General features: G+C 39.1%; 1 protein-coding gene across 1 annotated transcript in view; it reads left to right on the plus strand.

The window, feature by feature from the left end:
• Positions 1–3,831: 3,831 nt before the first annotated feature.
• Positions 3,832–16,823, plus strand: part of LOC117158839 (uncharacterized) — a 28,982-nt gene continuing 15,990 nt past the window's right edge. The window contains exons 1-2 of the mRNA XM_033338173.2: positions 3,832–6,705; positions 8,209–8,392. The gene's annotated coding sequence lies outside the window, so the exon portion shown is untranslated. The remainder of the gene's footprint in view (positions 6,706–8,208; positions 8,393–16,823) is intronic.

Genomic DNA, 16,823 nt, shown 5'->3' on the forward strand with positions numbered 1-16,823 from the left:
TCAAAGATAAAATAAAAGCAAATATAAATCGGCGCTAGGAGATGTTTCTCCTCGTCCCATCCTCCCAGATACAGCAACTATTAGGTCGTCCGAAAAGTTTCTTTCGTTTTATAAGGAAGTAATGGATGCACAACATTTTCCGTTTCATATTATTTTATCGAATTGCGTACGATCCATTTCGTTCTATCAAACTAAAGATCACAACGTTCCACAGATTAGGTTTCATGTTCGTAATAAAGATGCATCGTTGTAAAACACGTGTCTGTGAAAGAAAGACACGTTTCGGGCAATCTAATAAATCCAGAAATTGGATTTAACTGAATGAAATATAGATCCGAGTGGTTTATCTTCGTTTAAAAGCATAGCTCGCGCTTTTGTTCGACGTATGGAGGAGTTTCGAAAATTCAACATCGGCATCGCGTTCGATGCGTCGTTACGCTGCGGGACGCCTGTGAACATGGCAGAAATCTGGGCTACGCACGTGCAAATGTACCGTAATAATAATTGTTTCCTTAATTACAGCCACGGCGTATGATTATGCGTACGGTTCGTTCGTCGCGTTCTTTTTTCACGAAGATCGCGCCGCTCCTAGAAAAATTGGTTCCTTCGCAACCGTTTCGGCGACGTACGGATGCGAGCAATGATTCATCGAGATCAGCTAACGTGTCTCTTTGAAATTGCGCGTGAAAGTACGACGGGTTTGCAGCGATGAGATCATCGAGAGGTGAAGCATGGAATCGCGTGGGTGACCATGTGGTTCGCGTTAAAATTCCCAGTCTTTTCGTAGTATTTTCTCGTCGATAAACGAATCGAAGTGACGTTGCAAGCGATTCGAGGGATTTGCGTCGGGAAATATGCGACCAAGCGTTGATTGGCATAGGACGATAATCGAAGCGAAAATGTTTATGGATTTATAGGTTTTATGGTGCGAGAATTGAGAAGCATCGAAACGAAAGCGATCAACTTGTGACGATATTCAAGAAATGAAATCGATCTTTATCTAAGTTCTATTTCTTTTAGCCACGAAATTAATGGAAATATAAATTTACACGAAGATTCGTAGTCTAGTGATTATAATTGGCAGCGTGAATGTGTCAAGTGTGTGCAGGTTTCTTAATTTTTAATTGGACAGTATTAGTTGTAATAAGATGTAGGGATGTTATATTCATGGGAAGCTGTTTCATTTGAAATTCCATTTAATTTCAACTTAGTTAACATCTTCTTTAATTAATAAATAACACCTCCGACTCGTAGTTGGTCATTTGCAAAGTGTAATTGCCACTTGATAAAATAATTACGTGCCCGTCACGCCTTATACAGGCAAGATAATAGCGATCAACGAACAATTTAAGTACACGATATCTATATTCATGACGTACGAGCAAATCGTTGTGTAATTCGTGTAAGATTTGTTTCAAGAATTATTTGAACCGTCGGTGTTAAATTGAAGCAAAGTAACAGTAACGTGCCGGTGATATTAAAACGGCATGAACAATTTCGAGGCAGTGAAAAAATTGTGCGTTGTAGATAGAAGATTCATAGTGCTCTTGAATTACACACACACGCACACATATATATGTAATTTACAAGTTACATTATAATATCCGGCCATATAATATAATTAATAATTTCCAATCGTTCGGTATCGTTGCATGTGCATCAATCGTTAAACAAAAACAAAAAAAAAAAAAAATATTAAATCAAAATTCAGATGGAAATGAGCTGGGATACACGTTTGACGCGGTTGGAAGATTTTTAGCGATAAAACGTAAATTACGAGCAGAACGCTGAGATTCGCAAAGTCTCTACTGTTGCGCTGACATCGTTCCCTATCCTGGTATTGAAATCACTCTGAACTCTGAACCATGCGTTCCCTGATATGCCTAACGCTATATGCTATGCTATAAAAATGGATCGAGCGCTTTACGTCAGTTCTTTTCCTTTCCTTCTTCTTCTTCTTCTTCTTCTTTTTTCTATTCTCATAACAAAAAAAAAAAGTCTCCCAAAATTGCGATCTTGTGGCGAAAAAATGTGCATAGAAACATCGATAGCGATTATTAAAAGACTAACCGATTATTTTACGATCGACTTTAGCCATCACAATCTTCATAGACATCTGCGCTAATTGGTATTCGAGTTACGATTGTATTGTAATCGCGTCTAGCTATTATAATTTTATTTGTTTTTACAATTCTTCTGGTTCGCGAGTTCTCTGTAGAATGTTCATTATCTTCTTTTACATTCTATTGCCGTCGCTTATCGACTTGTTTCTCTGTCATTTCTACCCGTACACTGTTTCCGTTTTACTTTTAAAATTCCGCCCAGATGATCCGACAGTTTTTCCCCCAGTTTTCTTACGTCCATATTCTAGTTGATTATTATTTCGTTGCAATTTCATTTATTATACTTATTATCTATCGATAACGAGCATCGAGAAGATCGCAAATGGTCGTAGACGGGCTCATTAACGCTGCAACTAGACGCTTGGAATCCTATCGAGAAAATGGAACGAGTTTCAGTTGTAAAACGATCGACCAGGAGCCATGAATTTAATTGCTGAGCAAATAGCTGCGCACTGGAGAACAATGGGCCGTTCGATGCGAACAGTTACGGGAAATTAGCCCGTTAACATGGCGCATTAACATGTTACAACGTTAAAGTGTTAGCGCTTACAGCGAACGACAGACACCTTGCGCTTCGCTCGAGTTTCCCGGTTTCGATACAAATCGTTTCAAAGCTTTCCTTAATTGAACGCGCGGCTGCGAATTAAAGCGAAACGTTAACAGGTCGGAAGTTGTCTTTCCTGACAGCGAAGGAGAGAGAAAGGAAGAAAGTATCGTCGAATTTTAAGCATCTTTTCGTGCCTTGCGTTATGATACAGCGAGTATCTCGATTTTATCGTTGCTTGTGTCAGGATGGAGAAGAGGAAGCGATCTTCAACACGGCTACAGGAACAAAGTTGTACATTTAAATGAAATAATAAGAAACGGCAGGTCGAAATCGAAGTTGGTAAAAACGTTGAATTTTTTCTTTCGATATTTAAAAGAGGCGACAAAGAAGATTCTCTTTGCCCGGATTAATCCGAGCCGAGAAAAGATCCGAATTTGTATCTAAGAAATATTCCAACCGAACGATATTTAAGAATGTTTAAGATGGAAATACAGGATGGTGGTCGCTGGTAACGTTCAGCGGTGCGCGCGGTTTTAAACGAGCAAAACACTAACACAGAAAAGACGAATAAAACGACAGATAATATTCCTAAAGTTGTCGGGAATAAAATACACAGATCTTAAGATATATTTTTCCATTAGCCTTTTATCTCGCTATACTTTGCCGATCGAGTTTTTCGATCTCCGCTGAACTGCCGATGTCGCTCATCGGAGGCTCCTAAAGCCAAGAGATCAGCTTCCCGGTAGCCGCGCGAACAAAAACAGCCTTTCCTATGGAACGACCATTGGGTCACAACGAACAATAGGTGGAAAAAAATTGATCGATCGAGAAAGCAGGAACGCGAATACGTTGGAATAGCAGTGAGCGTGCAATTGCACGGCGATTCTGAATATCGACACGAATCTCCGCTTTCGAGGCAGCGGTATTAGCCGCGTGAATGGTGTTACCGGTTAAACGGGAGAATCGTGGGAACGAGAGGCGAATGAAACAGACCTAGAAAGAGGAGGAGGAGGAGCAGCAGCAGCAGCGGGAGAAGGAGCAGCAGGACGAAGAAAGGGAAGAAGGAAAGAGGAAAAAGACGAAGAGGACGTGCAGCAAGGTGAAAGAAATACGGTCGGTAGGGAGAAGGTCTTCTCCGCCGTAAGCAACGAGGATATCGCGATCGTGAATAGCAAGGACACGAACAGCGTTCGCGAGTAGCTTCCCAGTGAAAGAAGGGATATCCGAGTCCCCACTATTAAATGGCTCGACTCTGACGCGGTAAGGAGAAGCTACATCGGGGGCGGTAGAATACCACCAGCCTCAGTGCAATTTCGACACTCGTCTCGCAGTCACTTGTCACAAAAGGGCGATCGTTTTACGATCTTGTCCGACTCTTGCTCCGATTTTACGATCTTCGAAACGTGAGAGAAAGGTATGCACCACCAAAGGATGGTGATAGAGGGCGAAGGCGTTTGATGGACGCGCGAAGAACCGCGGCACGCCGTTCAAGTTGCCGAAGAAACAGATAAAAGATGCGCCGGATCGTTTAAAGAGAAATTGTAGGATTTCGTTGTGGAAGAGAAGCGCGTTTTCTTTCGCGAAGAATCTACGTTTCCGGATGAAATTGTCGGAGAGACCGGATCGAAGGACGAGCGAAGATAGAACTGTTTAGAGAGAAACTCCGAGGCTACGCTTTTGGCGAGCAACTGGAACGCGTGGAAGAAGTTGGAAGGAAGAGTTTGTTTAGAGAGAAATTGAATCGTATCTCGCGAACGACTACGGCTATTTGGCGAGGTACCCAAGAATATCGTAAATGAAGGAACAGTCTAGATAAGAACAGAGAGATTTTTCTCCAGAGGGTTAAATTTCCGCGACACTCCGTGCTGGAACACGGCTGTCCCAAAAGAAAGACAAAACGTTGGACGATGTGGTCGGAGAACATCGGAGAGCGATTCTCGTCAAGGACAAAAGGGTAAAGTTGCACAACAGGATATTACGAAAGAATTTTTGCATGAAATTTGAAGGGAATAGGATAGAGGCGTATTACGGTGGGAAAAGAAGGAATTAGAAGATGTAAACATTGGAACGATCGTGATCGTTTGACAAATTGGACAGCACCGCGAAGATCGGTAGCCTAACGCAATTGCCTTAAGCACAGGTTCTGGCGTACCGATAAAAGATAATTAGCCTAGCGATAAAAAATTGAAAGGAGTAAGTTGACTTGCAAAAACATCGATAGGAAGAGAAAGTAACTAAAGAACGGCATCTCTAACAAGCTGATTGCTATGAATCTCGACAGATTTCAATTACAAATAAAAGAACCGTTTTGTGTAAGAAACTATTACGATCGAGCGTCGTTATTTTTATTTTGACCATCGACCAAGCTGGCAGAAGCGCCGTATAAAGCGATAAAAATAGAAAGGAATTGTAAACGAAGACTCGTAAAAGTCGGGCTTCCATTAGCGCGAAAGGAACAAAGGATTTGACAGCGAAATAGAAACGAACTGCTTGAGTTTGCATTTTCGTGGAAAAGATCGAGAAGCAGCGGACGGTGAAGGAAGTGACCTGGTCAGAGGATTCTTCTTCAACGACGAACTTCCACAAATTGAACGTTTCCTGTGATTTTACTGGAGCACGAACGACCGTGTCCACGAACATGCAAGACCTCTTTGATGGCACGCAATGACACAAAACGCGTATTTATTTCTTCGTCGATTAGCGTGTCTACCTAGAAACGCGTCGTGCCGGAAGCCCATTGCAGAATCATCAACGTCTCTTCGATTCGAACATATCTCGGTCACAGAATCAATCTGTCATACATAATTGAACGAAACAAGGAGCATATTGCCGCTTTTTCGATATTCCTTTGATTTCTTTCCTTTGACACGATTCCGAGATCATTTACCGACGATGATAACAGGAAAGACGATCTCTTCGGTTCGAATAGAACGTGACGAAGGATCGAGGATTTATCAGACACGTGACACGTACGCTGGAAAATGATCAAAGAGGAAGGACACTGTATTTCTGCGATGTTTCTCTGCTTTCATGCATCTGCAGCATTCTAAGGTCGTGATACTTTTCCAGGGAAATTATTTGAAAATCTGATCTTTTCAGATCGAACAGACGCGTTCGAATGATCGACGATCTGTCGCAAACTATCCAACGACTCGTTACGAAGAGAAAAAGAATGTCACGGTTCTAAGATCGCATCTTCAGGGAAATAATCGATAAATATAATCCCTCGATCGGAAATAGAACACGATCGAAGGATCAGCGATCCATCATACGCGATCGACCGAGAGGCGAAAGGAAAGAGAAGAAACACGCTACTACCTTCGTAACCGTTTCCTTGATTTCTTGCATCCAACACGACTTCAAGATCGCTCCGCGACAAAAATAATTAAAAAACATAATTCCACGCAACTTTCCTAGGCGTTAGCCCTGGAGCAGCAACGATCGGATCGATAAGAACAGATCGTATAGTCGTGGATGGCGAGAGACTCGAAAGGACAGCCGCCGGAAGCGAAGAGGAAAAACGACGAATGGTCGGAGAAGAGTAAAAACGACACCGGAGGAGTCGGTCGAATCAGAGAAAGCAGCAAGAAACGATTCGAAGCGCAAAAAGGGATGAAACGTTTCGGGGCTTATGAGGCGTGAAACCAAGATCGCGAATCTCTTCAGCAAGTGGTTGGTTTACGGACGAGCGGACGAGTACATAGGGAGGAGACTCGTACGTTATGAGGCGAGGATGATCGTCGAGCAAGTCGACAAGTTGGGAACGAAGCGAGTGTTATAGTTGGACAGGCGAAGAAGAAACAGCAACTGCAAGTTGAAGCTTTAATTATCATTATTCTCTTTGTCTCGAAGAGCGTATTTGAATGGCAACGATGAGAAATTTAAAGAACATTCCAAAGAATTGAAGATTTCGTTCTTTGGAAAGGAGAGACTGTTCTTCCTGGAAAGAAGGAAACAGGAGAAGAGATAATTACCTGCGGGGAAACCATACGAGTCTGACACGGTATTCGCATCTCCAAGAAGAAACTCTGACAGGTGAGTAACGAAAATTGGATATTATTTGTCTGTAAAAAATAATCAAACTCCGATGCTTCTCCGTTTACTCTTTTTACTCGATAGAACGATTGATTCAATAAGATGAACGTTATTAGTCGTACGAGATCTTTAAACGAAACATAAATCGGGATAGCAACCGAAATACAAAGTTTTAAACGTTTTTCACAACACGATAATATTCAGCGATAAATTTAATTAACAAAATGACGAAGGTTCCTAATCGCGTGAGACAGCGATTTCGCAATGAAGCTACAGAGAAATAGGTATATCAAGTATTTTTAGAAACATAGCGAATATTAGGTGAAAATTATTTGTCCTACATGACGAGGATTCAAAAATGTGTAATCGGGATAACGACGCAAGTGGGAAGAAACGTGGTGCGTTTTTCCAAACGTGTTCCCGTTTCACTGAATTCTAATCAAATCTGTTAGACACGACGAAAGGGGAGAGAAAACATCGGCATACCAGAGCACTCGTGATTTGCACGCGTTATCCGGCGCACAGCACGAATCAACCTCTGAAATACGCGTTCACGCCGGCTACTAGACTCTACGACTAAAAGAGCAACGTCGATATCGTAGATTCTGTAGCGTAGAATGTAGGTAGACAAGCCACCTAGTTTTATTGGATGCAAAACGATAAATTATCCAGTAGAAAGTCTGTGACGTGCAGTAAGCTGTGAATACGTCTTATCTCTCGATAGAAAAGGAAAGCCAGTAATCTGCATACAAATCGAAACCCTAGACGAATCCGAAGGCATTGAATTTTCTTACCGGGTATAACGTTGACATTTTAATTTGACTTTTCATTTGATTCGGTAATTCTCATCTGGCTGGTTGAGAATCATAGCGATGTAGCTCAGTTTTATAAAATACCTTGTTATCGCGAATTATCCACCTTATGTATTGTCAGGATGAAAATTATTTTCATAGGATACAAATTTTATTCCATAACACGTGCAAATATAATGTACTTATCGAGTAGCTTCTCTAGTTTTTTTTTTTTTGATTTTTTGAAAATCTTTTCGTTGATTCTCAATCTAATAGTGAAATACGCGGCAAAAGTTCAGATCGTATCGATCGTCAAAGACGCAACCAACTTTTCGCCAACGATTCCATATTATTACGAAATGTTCGTTATATTTTTTCATATCGTGAAAAAGCATCGTAACAAAGAATAAAATTGTAATTTAATTATTTACGAAATCAAAGGGACGATACCTTTAAAATATAAATAACTAAATTCGAATTCTCAAATGTTTGACTCGTATCGCTGTGATTTTCAGCTCGCTACCATAGCGTTTGATAATTTTCATATTTTTCTTACACTTTCTCTGGATATACAAATAGAATCGATTCTACAGCAAGAATGATAGACTTGATTTCACGGTGGATCAATGAATTCGATTGTTTCACGCGTGATTTGAGCGAACGATCCAAGACAAATCGTTCACCTTGACCGTGAATCGATGTTCCGTTTCAGGAACGGAAGTGCCGCGATCGACGCCAGCCAGAAAGTTGTCGTTCGCGTAAATCGAATCGATACCGTGTCGAGACTGCCGATTCCATCGGGATAAAACGAAACGAAGCGAACCAGCGTGTTCCTCTGGAGCGAATAGAGGAGGAATCGAGAGGGTACGCGAGGAATAGTCACGACTCCAAAGTAGGTGAGTATCCTGGAACTTATTTAAGAAGCAAAGATTCTATAAACGGTTTACGAAAGCTGGAAAAATAAATTCTTGCAAGTTAAAGTCATAATATCGAGAATAAAAGATACGAATACGTTGGAGAAATTAAGAATCCAAATCAGTAAGTTGCACAGTTCAAAGTTGGAGTTTCTCGAATTTTGGGAAATTTCAAGCTGAAAATTTTGATGTTGGTTAAATTAATAACTGCAGTTTCGTAGAAACTAGAAAAATTAAAAGCTGGAATTTTTTCAAATCGAACCAATTAACAGCTGGAATTTGTTATAGTTGGAGAAATTCAAAAATGTGGTATCTAAAAGTTGGAATTTAAGAACATTGAAATTATTCACTTGAGACTTTTCAAAATTACGATTCGATTAGAATGTTCTCTCTCTCTCTCTCTCTCTCTCTCTCGCGATGGAAATAATATTTAATAATACACAGTAGACGATGTTCAAAGAGATCTTGAAAATTGGATCAATGAATCAGTGGATTAGTAGAGTTATGGGTTGGCGATATTTTATGAATGATATATTAAGGTTTTTTTCAAGATGAAATATGAAATATGAAATAACGTAACACCGTATTGAATAAAGTAAACAGTAAATACTTAATGACCGACAATCTTTCAAACGTAATTTACGAATTCTACAAAGTCACGATCGATGCAATCAAGCTTGCAGTTGATTTTATCGCGTGTAGAGTACAATGCTCGCGGCGAGTCAGAATGTAGGTGGCCATTATGACGATGGTAATCAGAATTTCATGCAGGAAATCGTCGGTGAATGATGGCATGGTACTGCCGTTGTTTACAAACATTTTTTATTTTTTTTTTTACACGCGATGTAATTAACGACGGTATAATTAACGCGCACTTTCGCGAGAAGCAAAACGCTTCCTTCCGATCGAACGATTTATTCTTTCGATCAATGCCACTCGCCTAACGCCATTTAACGCTTCTTTCGGACATTGACTAGCCGACAAAGAGTATTCTTTTTAATTGCTATACTTTTCCTAATGATACTACCTGATATTTATTAATTAATTAAAGTTATCGAAGTAGTCGGTATTTTAGATATTTCGGTTTCTAGATACTTGAGTATTTTTTATTATTTTAATATTCTTTTTACAGACATCTGACGATCTACGAATGATCGTAAACGATGATAAAAAAGATTCATTATAGATAATAGAAATTTATATATCGCTACAGAATATTTCTTTGCGAAATCGATACAACTGGTATTTATTCGAACAAAAGTATACGCGATTGATGTTTGCCAATTACTTCTATCATCCTTTATAATTAACTTTTGTAATTCATTTTTATACAATGCCCGTCTATTTTATATCAAGTTTGTATAATAACTTAAATTCACTCTCGTCGAATATATTCTTAAAAGAGATTCTTCCTCTTACTTGCGATACATTTTATACGAACAGCATGTGGGAATACCAGTTGTTGAAAACGAGTTGGCACACGTTATCCCCAGGTTTCACGTGTTCGTCAATTATCACGAACGCGACGGCAGCAATTAGTACCGTTTCAAGAAGCCAGAGTTACTTTTTCCTTCTTCGGCTGTTGTTTCTGATTTCCTCGAAACTTTCGTTCTCTTCACGATCGATAACCTTCTTGCCCATCAACGTCACGTTCGTTTCGCCGTTTTCTCATAAAACGATTTCCTCGTCCTATCATCGACAAACTTCCCCAACACCGCATTAATCTTTCTCTTCCAGTAAATTCCAATCTTACTTCATTTCGTTTCACTTGTTTTCACTAATAAATGAACAGTTTCCTCCAAAAGAAAAAAAAATCCTACAATACCAATCTATGCAATTACATGAAACGCGCGTTACTCTCGGTTTATCAATGGAGATCGGATACAGCGTAAATGCCGATCGAATACATTAGGAAAGCTTGTTTCCTTCGATTCGCATGCATTCGTTCAACGTTATAAGCCGAAAGCTCGTTTACTACATTTTTATTTAAATTCTGTGCACGCTATACTTGGACGCGCATCTACATAATTCTAATTATTAAAAGAGCATGATCTAAAGTAAGATGTTCCAAAGACCGGATGCGTGTCCTGCTCAGATAGTCGAACGAGAATTTTCGTAGCCTGCGGCCCACGAGTTCAAGGTTCTAATTAGCATCGTTCTCGATCCATTTTTCAGCGGATCATCCTGGTTTGGTTTCCTGCGAGATCCAACGAGCACATGCAAAACAGCTACTTGGCGGGATCGGTCGGTTGTCGAGCGGCTCGCGTTAAAAAAGGTTTTCGATAGATAACGGTCCGCTCGTTGCGGAAGCGCTCCCGTTCAACGATCCGCGGACGTTGCTCTTAATTATTTATTACGCGTCGATGACGTAACCCTCGGGGAATCGTTACGGTGTCAGACACGGTGGAAATTTTATTAATTCGAATCGTCGCTTCATCGTGGAAATCTTTCTTCTTCTTTGCTAATGATTCTTTGTTTCTTATGTATTACATTTAGATACATGGGATTATCAGTCTTTTTCCTTCTAGTATTTGACCCTCGATTCGCATACTGGGTCGTTTTCCATCAGTGATTATCATTAATTTTTCATTTTTCTCATACTTTTGTTTAAATTTAAACTCTGCTTGAAAAAATTAATTTAGCACGTAGATGTCGATTAAAAAGCACTCGGGCGATATTCTAGAAACTTGAAAGTATGTTCAAGAATTTTGGAGGATTTTTTAAAGACACGAAAACATAGAAGAAATAGATTTCGTGGACTCGAAGGACGTTTCATGCGGGCGACACGACGTTGGGAAAAGCGAGGTTGCAGGCTTACGTGGTTAAGTATGGTGTTATATTTGGTTTTAATTGAAGTATTTAGTCCTAGTTTTAATCTTCTTTTTTTTAGATTTCTTTTTCCATTGAAAATGAGTGATCATAAGTAGTTTTCTTCTAACATTTAACCACGCTATTTACCATGTTTTCGAAGATTAGATTCGTGTTTCAATTTTAATACTTTCAATGCATGTCGATCAGGCTTTCCAAAGACAAGATTCAATTCTTATCAAGTTTATAAACAAATAAAGATTAAAATTCCACTTTGATCTAGAAATAAATTAAACAATGACACCTTGATGGTATTCTCTTAATTTTTGCCTGCTTCTAAACCGGATTTCGCAAATATTCCACGAATTGTGTTTCGAGGACATGTTTTGCCACGCGCGTTTCTCATATTCTGCTATTTTGAAACGTAAACTTTCATCAACGTGTCGTCACGATAACGATTAAGAGCCGCAGATGGATTAACGTTTCTCCGCGATTTCCTAGTAATTTCCCGCATCTTGGCGTCCTCGCTAATCGATCAGGACTTGTCATGGGAATCGTTCAATCTCCACTCGTCGACGATGATTTACAACGCGAGACAGACTATTACGATCGTTCTATAATAATGTGAGATTTCAGTTGAAAGATTCATTGAACGATACAAAAGAGACGATCACGTCGAATCCCATTTTAAACAACTAATTGCCTATATACAATCGAAAATAATCTCTTCTAATATTAAACGCTTAACTTTTCAAAGAAATTCCCAGCACACTTAAAAATTACAATCGTCGTGCCGTAATCTTTTCTTGTCTAATCATGAAACACAGGCAATTACGTTAAAGTTTATTAATACTCGAATTCTTCCTGCATTTTCCACGATGATAATGAAAGCCTGTTCTCGAATAGTTGCCGACCATTGTTCCGCGGAGGCGGCATTAATTACTCGTGTTCCTCTTTTGCTTTCTTCTTTCCTCGTCGTCGTAGCGGTCACAGGCACGCGTCGAAATGGTCTGGCGACAGTGAGGTCGACAGGCGTCGTTTGGCAACAGATGGGAAAGGTATCTATGGCCGTAAGAAGTGCCGCTATGTCCCACATCGGCTGCCTACGATTCTGGCACGGTAACCACGTTCCCCTATTATATGTGCACACCTTCCGGCAGGTGGTTCCCGAGATTTGCTTCTCTTCCTTACAGGGATGCGTAGAGTTCGATTTATTCGAATATCGTATGCTTCCTGTACTATGTACTATGAAAAGCGAAAAGAAGATAGGACAATTCACATGTGCTGTATTCACGAAAGAATTGTCGTTCGGAAATGACGATTAGACTGCGGACTATTTTTGCAAAATTCCTATTTTTGCAAATTTCCTATTTTTGCAAATTTCCTATTTTTGCAAATTTCCTATTTTTGCAAATTTCCTATTTTTGCAAATTTCCTATTTTTATAAACGCAAGTGAGGACGTGGAACTTTCACGCAAGTTTAGAAAATAGATGTATGTACATGTGTATTGTACCAGCGAGGAATGAAAGAGAGGAAGACAAAAGGAAATCGCCGTGGGACAAGCGCATCGCGTATGTGTCGAACGAATGAATGTGCGATGAAACAAATTCATTGCTGTTTGAGATGTACAAGAGAATAGAGGGCTGTTCGTTAATATTTCAAGTTATTATGTTATGTATAAGATAGCTCTTCTGTTCTAATAAATTTTGTATTTCATAAAAAATTAACAATTGTCACGATGAGTATTTTGTATTTTGGATATTTCATGTATTTTTACATTTTACGTGAATTTTCGTATCGTCGAACATTCGGTAAACGCATAAAAATCCGCGGTCTAACGACGATAATTAAACATCAGACGTACACGCTGATACAATCTTTTTATTCGAACAAGACGTTGAAATTAGTACAAAGCAGTGTAACACCAGCTGTATTTGTACCTAACGTTTTTCTCCTTTCTAATTTCCCTCGATACCTCTAAATCGCGTGCTCGACTTACCAGCTTTCCTCGTTAGGGATGGTAATTACAGCCATCTTGATCCTTTTTTATTATACTAGCACGTTGTTAAAGGTATTTAAATGTAACAGACCGATGCTTACGTATGTTCAACGCTTATATTTTTGTTCCCAGATTTCGCGAGATATCCCACAAGATATCTTCAAGCACGTACTTGAATTTTTTTTCACTCGTTGACACGATAATCCGTCTCGATCTTCTGCTTCCTTTTTTCAAATTTTGAAGCGAATTTCAGATCGCACAGCTGACCGGAGCACAAGTATCACTATGAGCATATTACGAGCAATAAAATTTCCCATGAACGTACAACCATAAGCGGTATAATTATTAGCTGATAAATTATCGCGCAAGAAGGTACATTTTAAACAAATTTGCGACAGACCAAACGACGAAATTGTTCCTATCCAAAACTGTCTGCAAAAGTTCTTTCTATATCGACACCATCGAAACCTTTTTGGTATTCTATTTTTTTTTCTTTTTTACGCATACTGGGTGCTTTATTTATTTTGGACGTTATCTTCGAAAACGAAATACAGAAACAGATCTACTTCATCTACAATTTACGTTAGCGTTTTCTTCACGAAATCGTGCAACTATTGCACCCTCTTGCATCTGACATTTGACGACAAAAGGGAGTAATCTAGCGTCCCAATCCGATCTATCTGCACCGTTGAGTCGATGGCGTTAGCACCGGAAGTGGATGTCCGCCTTCTCCGCGTTGTCGCGTTCACGCGTTTCTCGTTTCGACCCAACGAATCCAAATAGACGCTCGTTCGTCTACCAGAACCAGTTTCCCTAAGACCAATACCCCTATGCCGTCGATTACTGTCAACGTTATTTTCGCTTAAAGTGAAATTTCGTTGTAAATCTGAAGCTCGGCGTAGCGTAAATTTAACAGGGAAAATTAGTAGAGTGAATTTAATTGCCTGTTAAAATGTCCGAGCAGAGGAAAGTTAGCAGAGGAAATTGAAAATACCAGGGTCAGGATCTGCTGTAAAATCGTTTGGTAATAAATTCAAACGGAGAAACGTTATATTTAGAAGTTAATTACACCTGTAAAAGTATTATTTAATGTTATTCGTGGAACAATTTCAAGCTAATTGTATTTGTAGAAAATGTCCCGGATAATGAAGTCGAAAGATCGATAATTACGTGGAAATGTTTTACGAGAGAATAAGATTGTTTTTTTTCAAGTTACATTTTAAAGAATCTTATTTTTATTCTTCCAATATCTGTCATCTCATCGACACTGGTTAACATTTTTCTTTTACATCGCTTTTGATGAATATAAATTAAAAGATCGATCCGTTGAGAAAGTTTTGCATATTGATATAGCAATACATATGTACGCGACTGTTTTCTAACAAAGTTTTGAGAAAGATCTTCGAAACGCGGACGTTAACGGACAAAAAGCGAATATCGAGCATCTTGAGTGACATTTAGAACGCAACAGCATGTTATCCACGTGGCGAGTACTGTTGCCTTTCTTGCAGAATGTATCGCCATTAGGAAGCAAGTGGTGCTTGTAAAAACAGATCTTCTGCGTGTTCGACGATCACAATCGCGATGAACGTACTTACCCTTGGAACCGGTTTCACGGTTTCTGCTAGGATTACAAAGGTATGTCGAAGTACTATGATCCTTTTTTCTCGATTCTAGGTCGAGATCCATCGCGTGGCTGTAATTGGCACGATAAAAAGAAAAGGAAGAAATAAGAGAAAATAGAAGGTAAAACGTTTTAATCGTGTCAATTATTGTCACGATATAAGGCAATTTTTGTTTTTGTTTATTGGAATTAGTTTGAAACACGTTGGAATTATATTGGATATGTCAGCAATTTGTATCGAAATTATCTTCGTACTCGACCTTCTTGCATAGCTCTTCGCTGGCGAACTGTTAGATCTGTTTTCGGAATAATATAAACTCGAGTTAGTTTCTCAGGTTAAAATACCATGGTATAACCGTTGCCCACGCATAATTAATGGATCACTCATTTCACATCTCGCGTTCCATATAATTCAAACTGTTTTCCGTGGGTTTGGTTCAGGGAAATGTACGGTATCCGACGTTCCTGCTTTCTGATACGATCAAACTCCACGCTGTATGTTCGTTCGCCAGTTCGTTGTTTGAGAGAACGTGCAACCTAAATCACCATGTGCCATTTTATATTCGCGGTGTGGAATATCGTAAACAATACCTGAGAACAGTACCTTTCGGATATAAGTCAGGAAACTTTGAAAAAAGGACGAACATTACGAAAGCAAATTGACAGAATTGATAAATATCATTTACGTAACAGATAAACGAGAGAAGCGCTGAATATTTGATTTTCACTGAATTAGATTTGTGATAGTAATGACACGACTTTGGTAGTTAGCCATGGCATTCAAACGACCTTGGGAAGAAGCAAAGCGATAATATGATAATTGCTAACGACTCGTAAGTGACTTTCAGTGCTAATATCGCGACGTCGATGACGGTTTAAGAACTTGAAGCGACTTTGAATAGCGATGATTCGACTTTGAAAATTATTGATAATCTTCGAATGACCTCGAGCGTTAAGGGCAAGCGATCTTTTACGACCTCGTGGTTAGCGAGGAAAGTATATACAGTATATAAATCTGTTTTTTTTTATTAATTTTACACTCTTTTTCATAATCGTTCAGATTCTTATTCAACCTCAGCATACGCTGCATTATTACGTGTAAAGTACACGTAATATCGTGGTAATTGTTTTCAATTTTCAGTTCAGCCTAATATGAGATATATCGAGCTTATAATTCACCTGACGAAAATTTAAAAAATGCTATATAACGATTCACTTCCGTGATTGTACCGTTTAAAGCAATTTTTACGGTAATTAATTCTTTATCAAAGCGATCTTACAAAGTCTTAAGGTGTTAGTACTTTCAAAGAAATATCCTGTAGGATATAAATTAAAATGTAAGTCAGAATTATACAGTCAGAAATAATAGGAAGGCAGAAATATTTGATTGATGCGACTTTCGGACGATAGAACAATCGATTTTTATTAAGGGGGTATTCTGGTCTAGAAATTTGAAAAAATCGAAAATTTTTTTTCATATTTCCAAAGTTTAGACATTCGAGAGTATGCCCTTAAAAGGATTTTTCAAAATTTCAATTATTTTACGAGTTACAGCCATTTTTGTGACGCAGCATCTGCTCCGGTCCGACCGGGACCAATGTGCAGTAAACGGTAGACGCTGCTCGAGTAGCTACGTCTCAAAACTTTAAACGCGTTTTTCTCGAAACTACTTTTTTCGAGTTGGCGTGCACGATATCTCAAGTTCTAACGAACCGATTTATTTTAAATTTGGTCTGAATATTCCTTATATACTCCTGTATCGTCCGGACCACGCTCAGCTCAAAATCTTTAATATTACTATTTTTTAAACGTTCGGAATTGTCAAAAAAACGTGCGAAATAAGACATTTTTTTTCAAACGGCCGTCATTTTGTGAAAAAATGTTGTGTTGACTTTTCCAAGATTCAAACGATAGCGGCATCCATACTAATTAAGAATCCGTTCGCATTTTTTGTTTCGGATGACCAGAAGGGTTGATATCG

Source organism: Bombus vancouverensis, chromosome 9 (assembly GCF_051014615.1).
Source record: "Bombus vancouverensis nearcticus chromosome 9, iyBomVanc1_principal, whole genome shotgun sequence".
Lineage (NCBI taxonomy): Eukaryota > Metazoa > Arthropoda > Insecta > Hymenoptera > Apidae > Bombus > Bombus vancouverensis.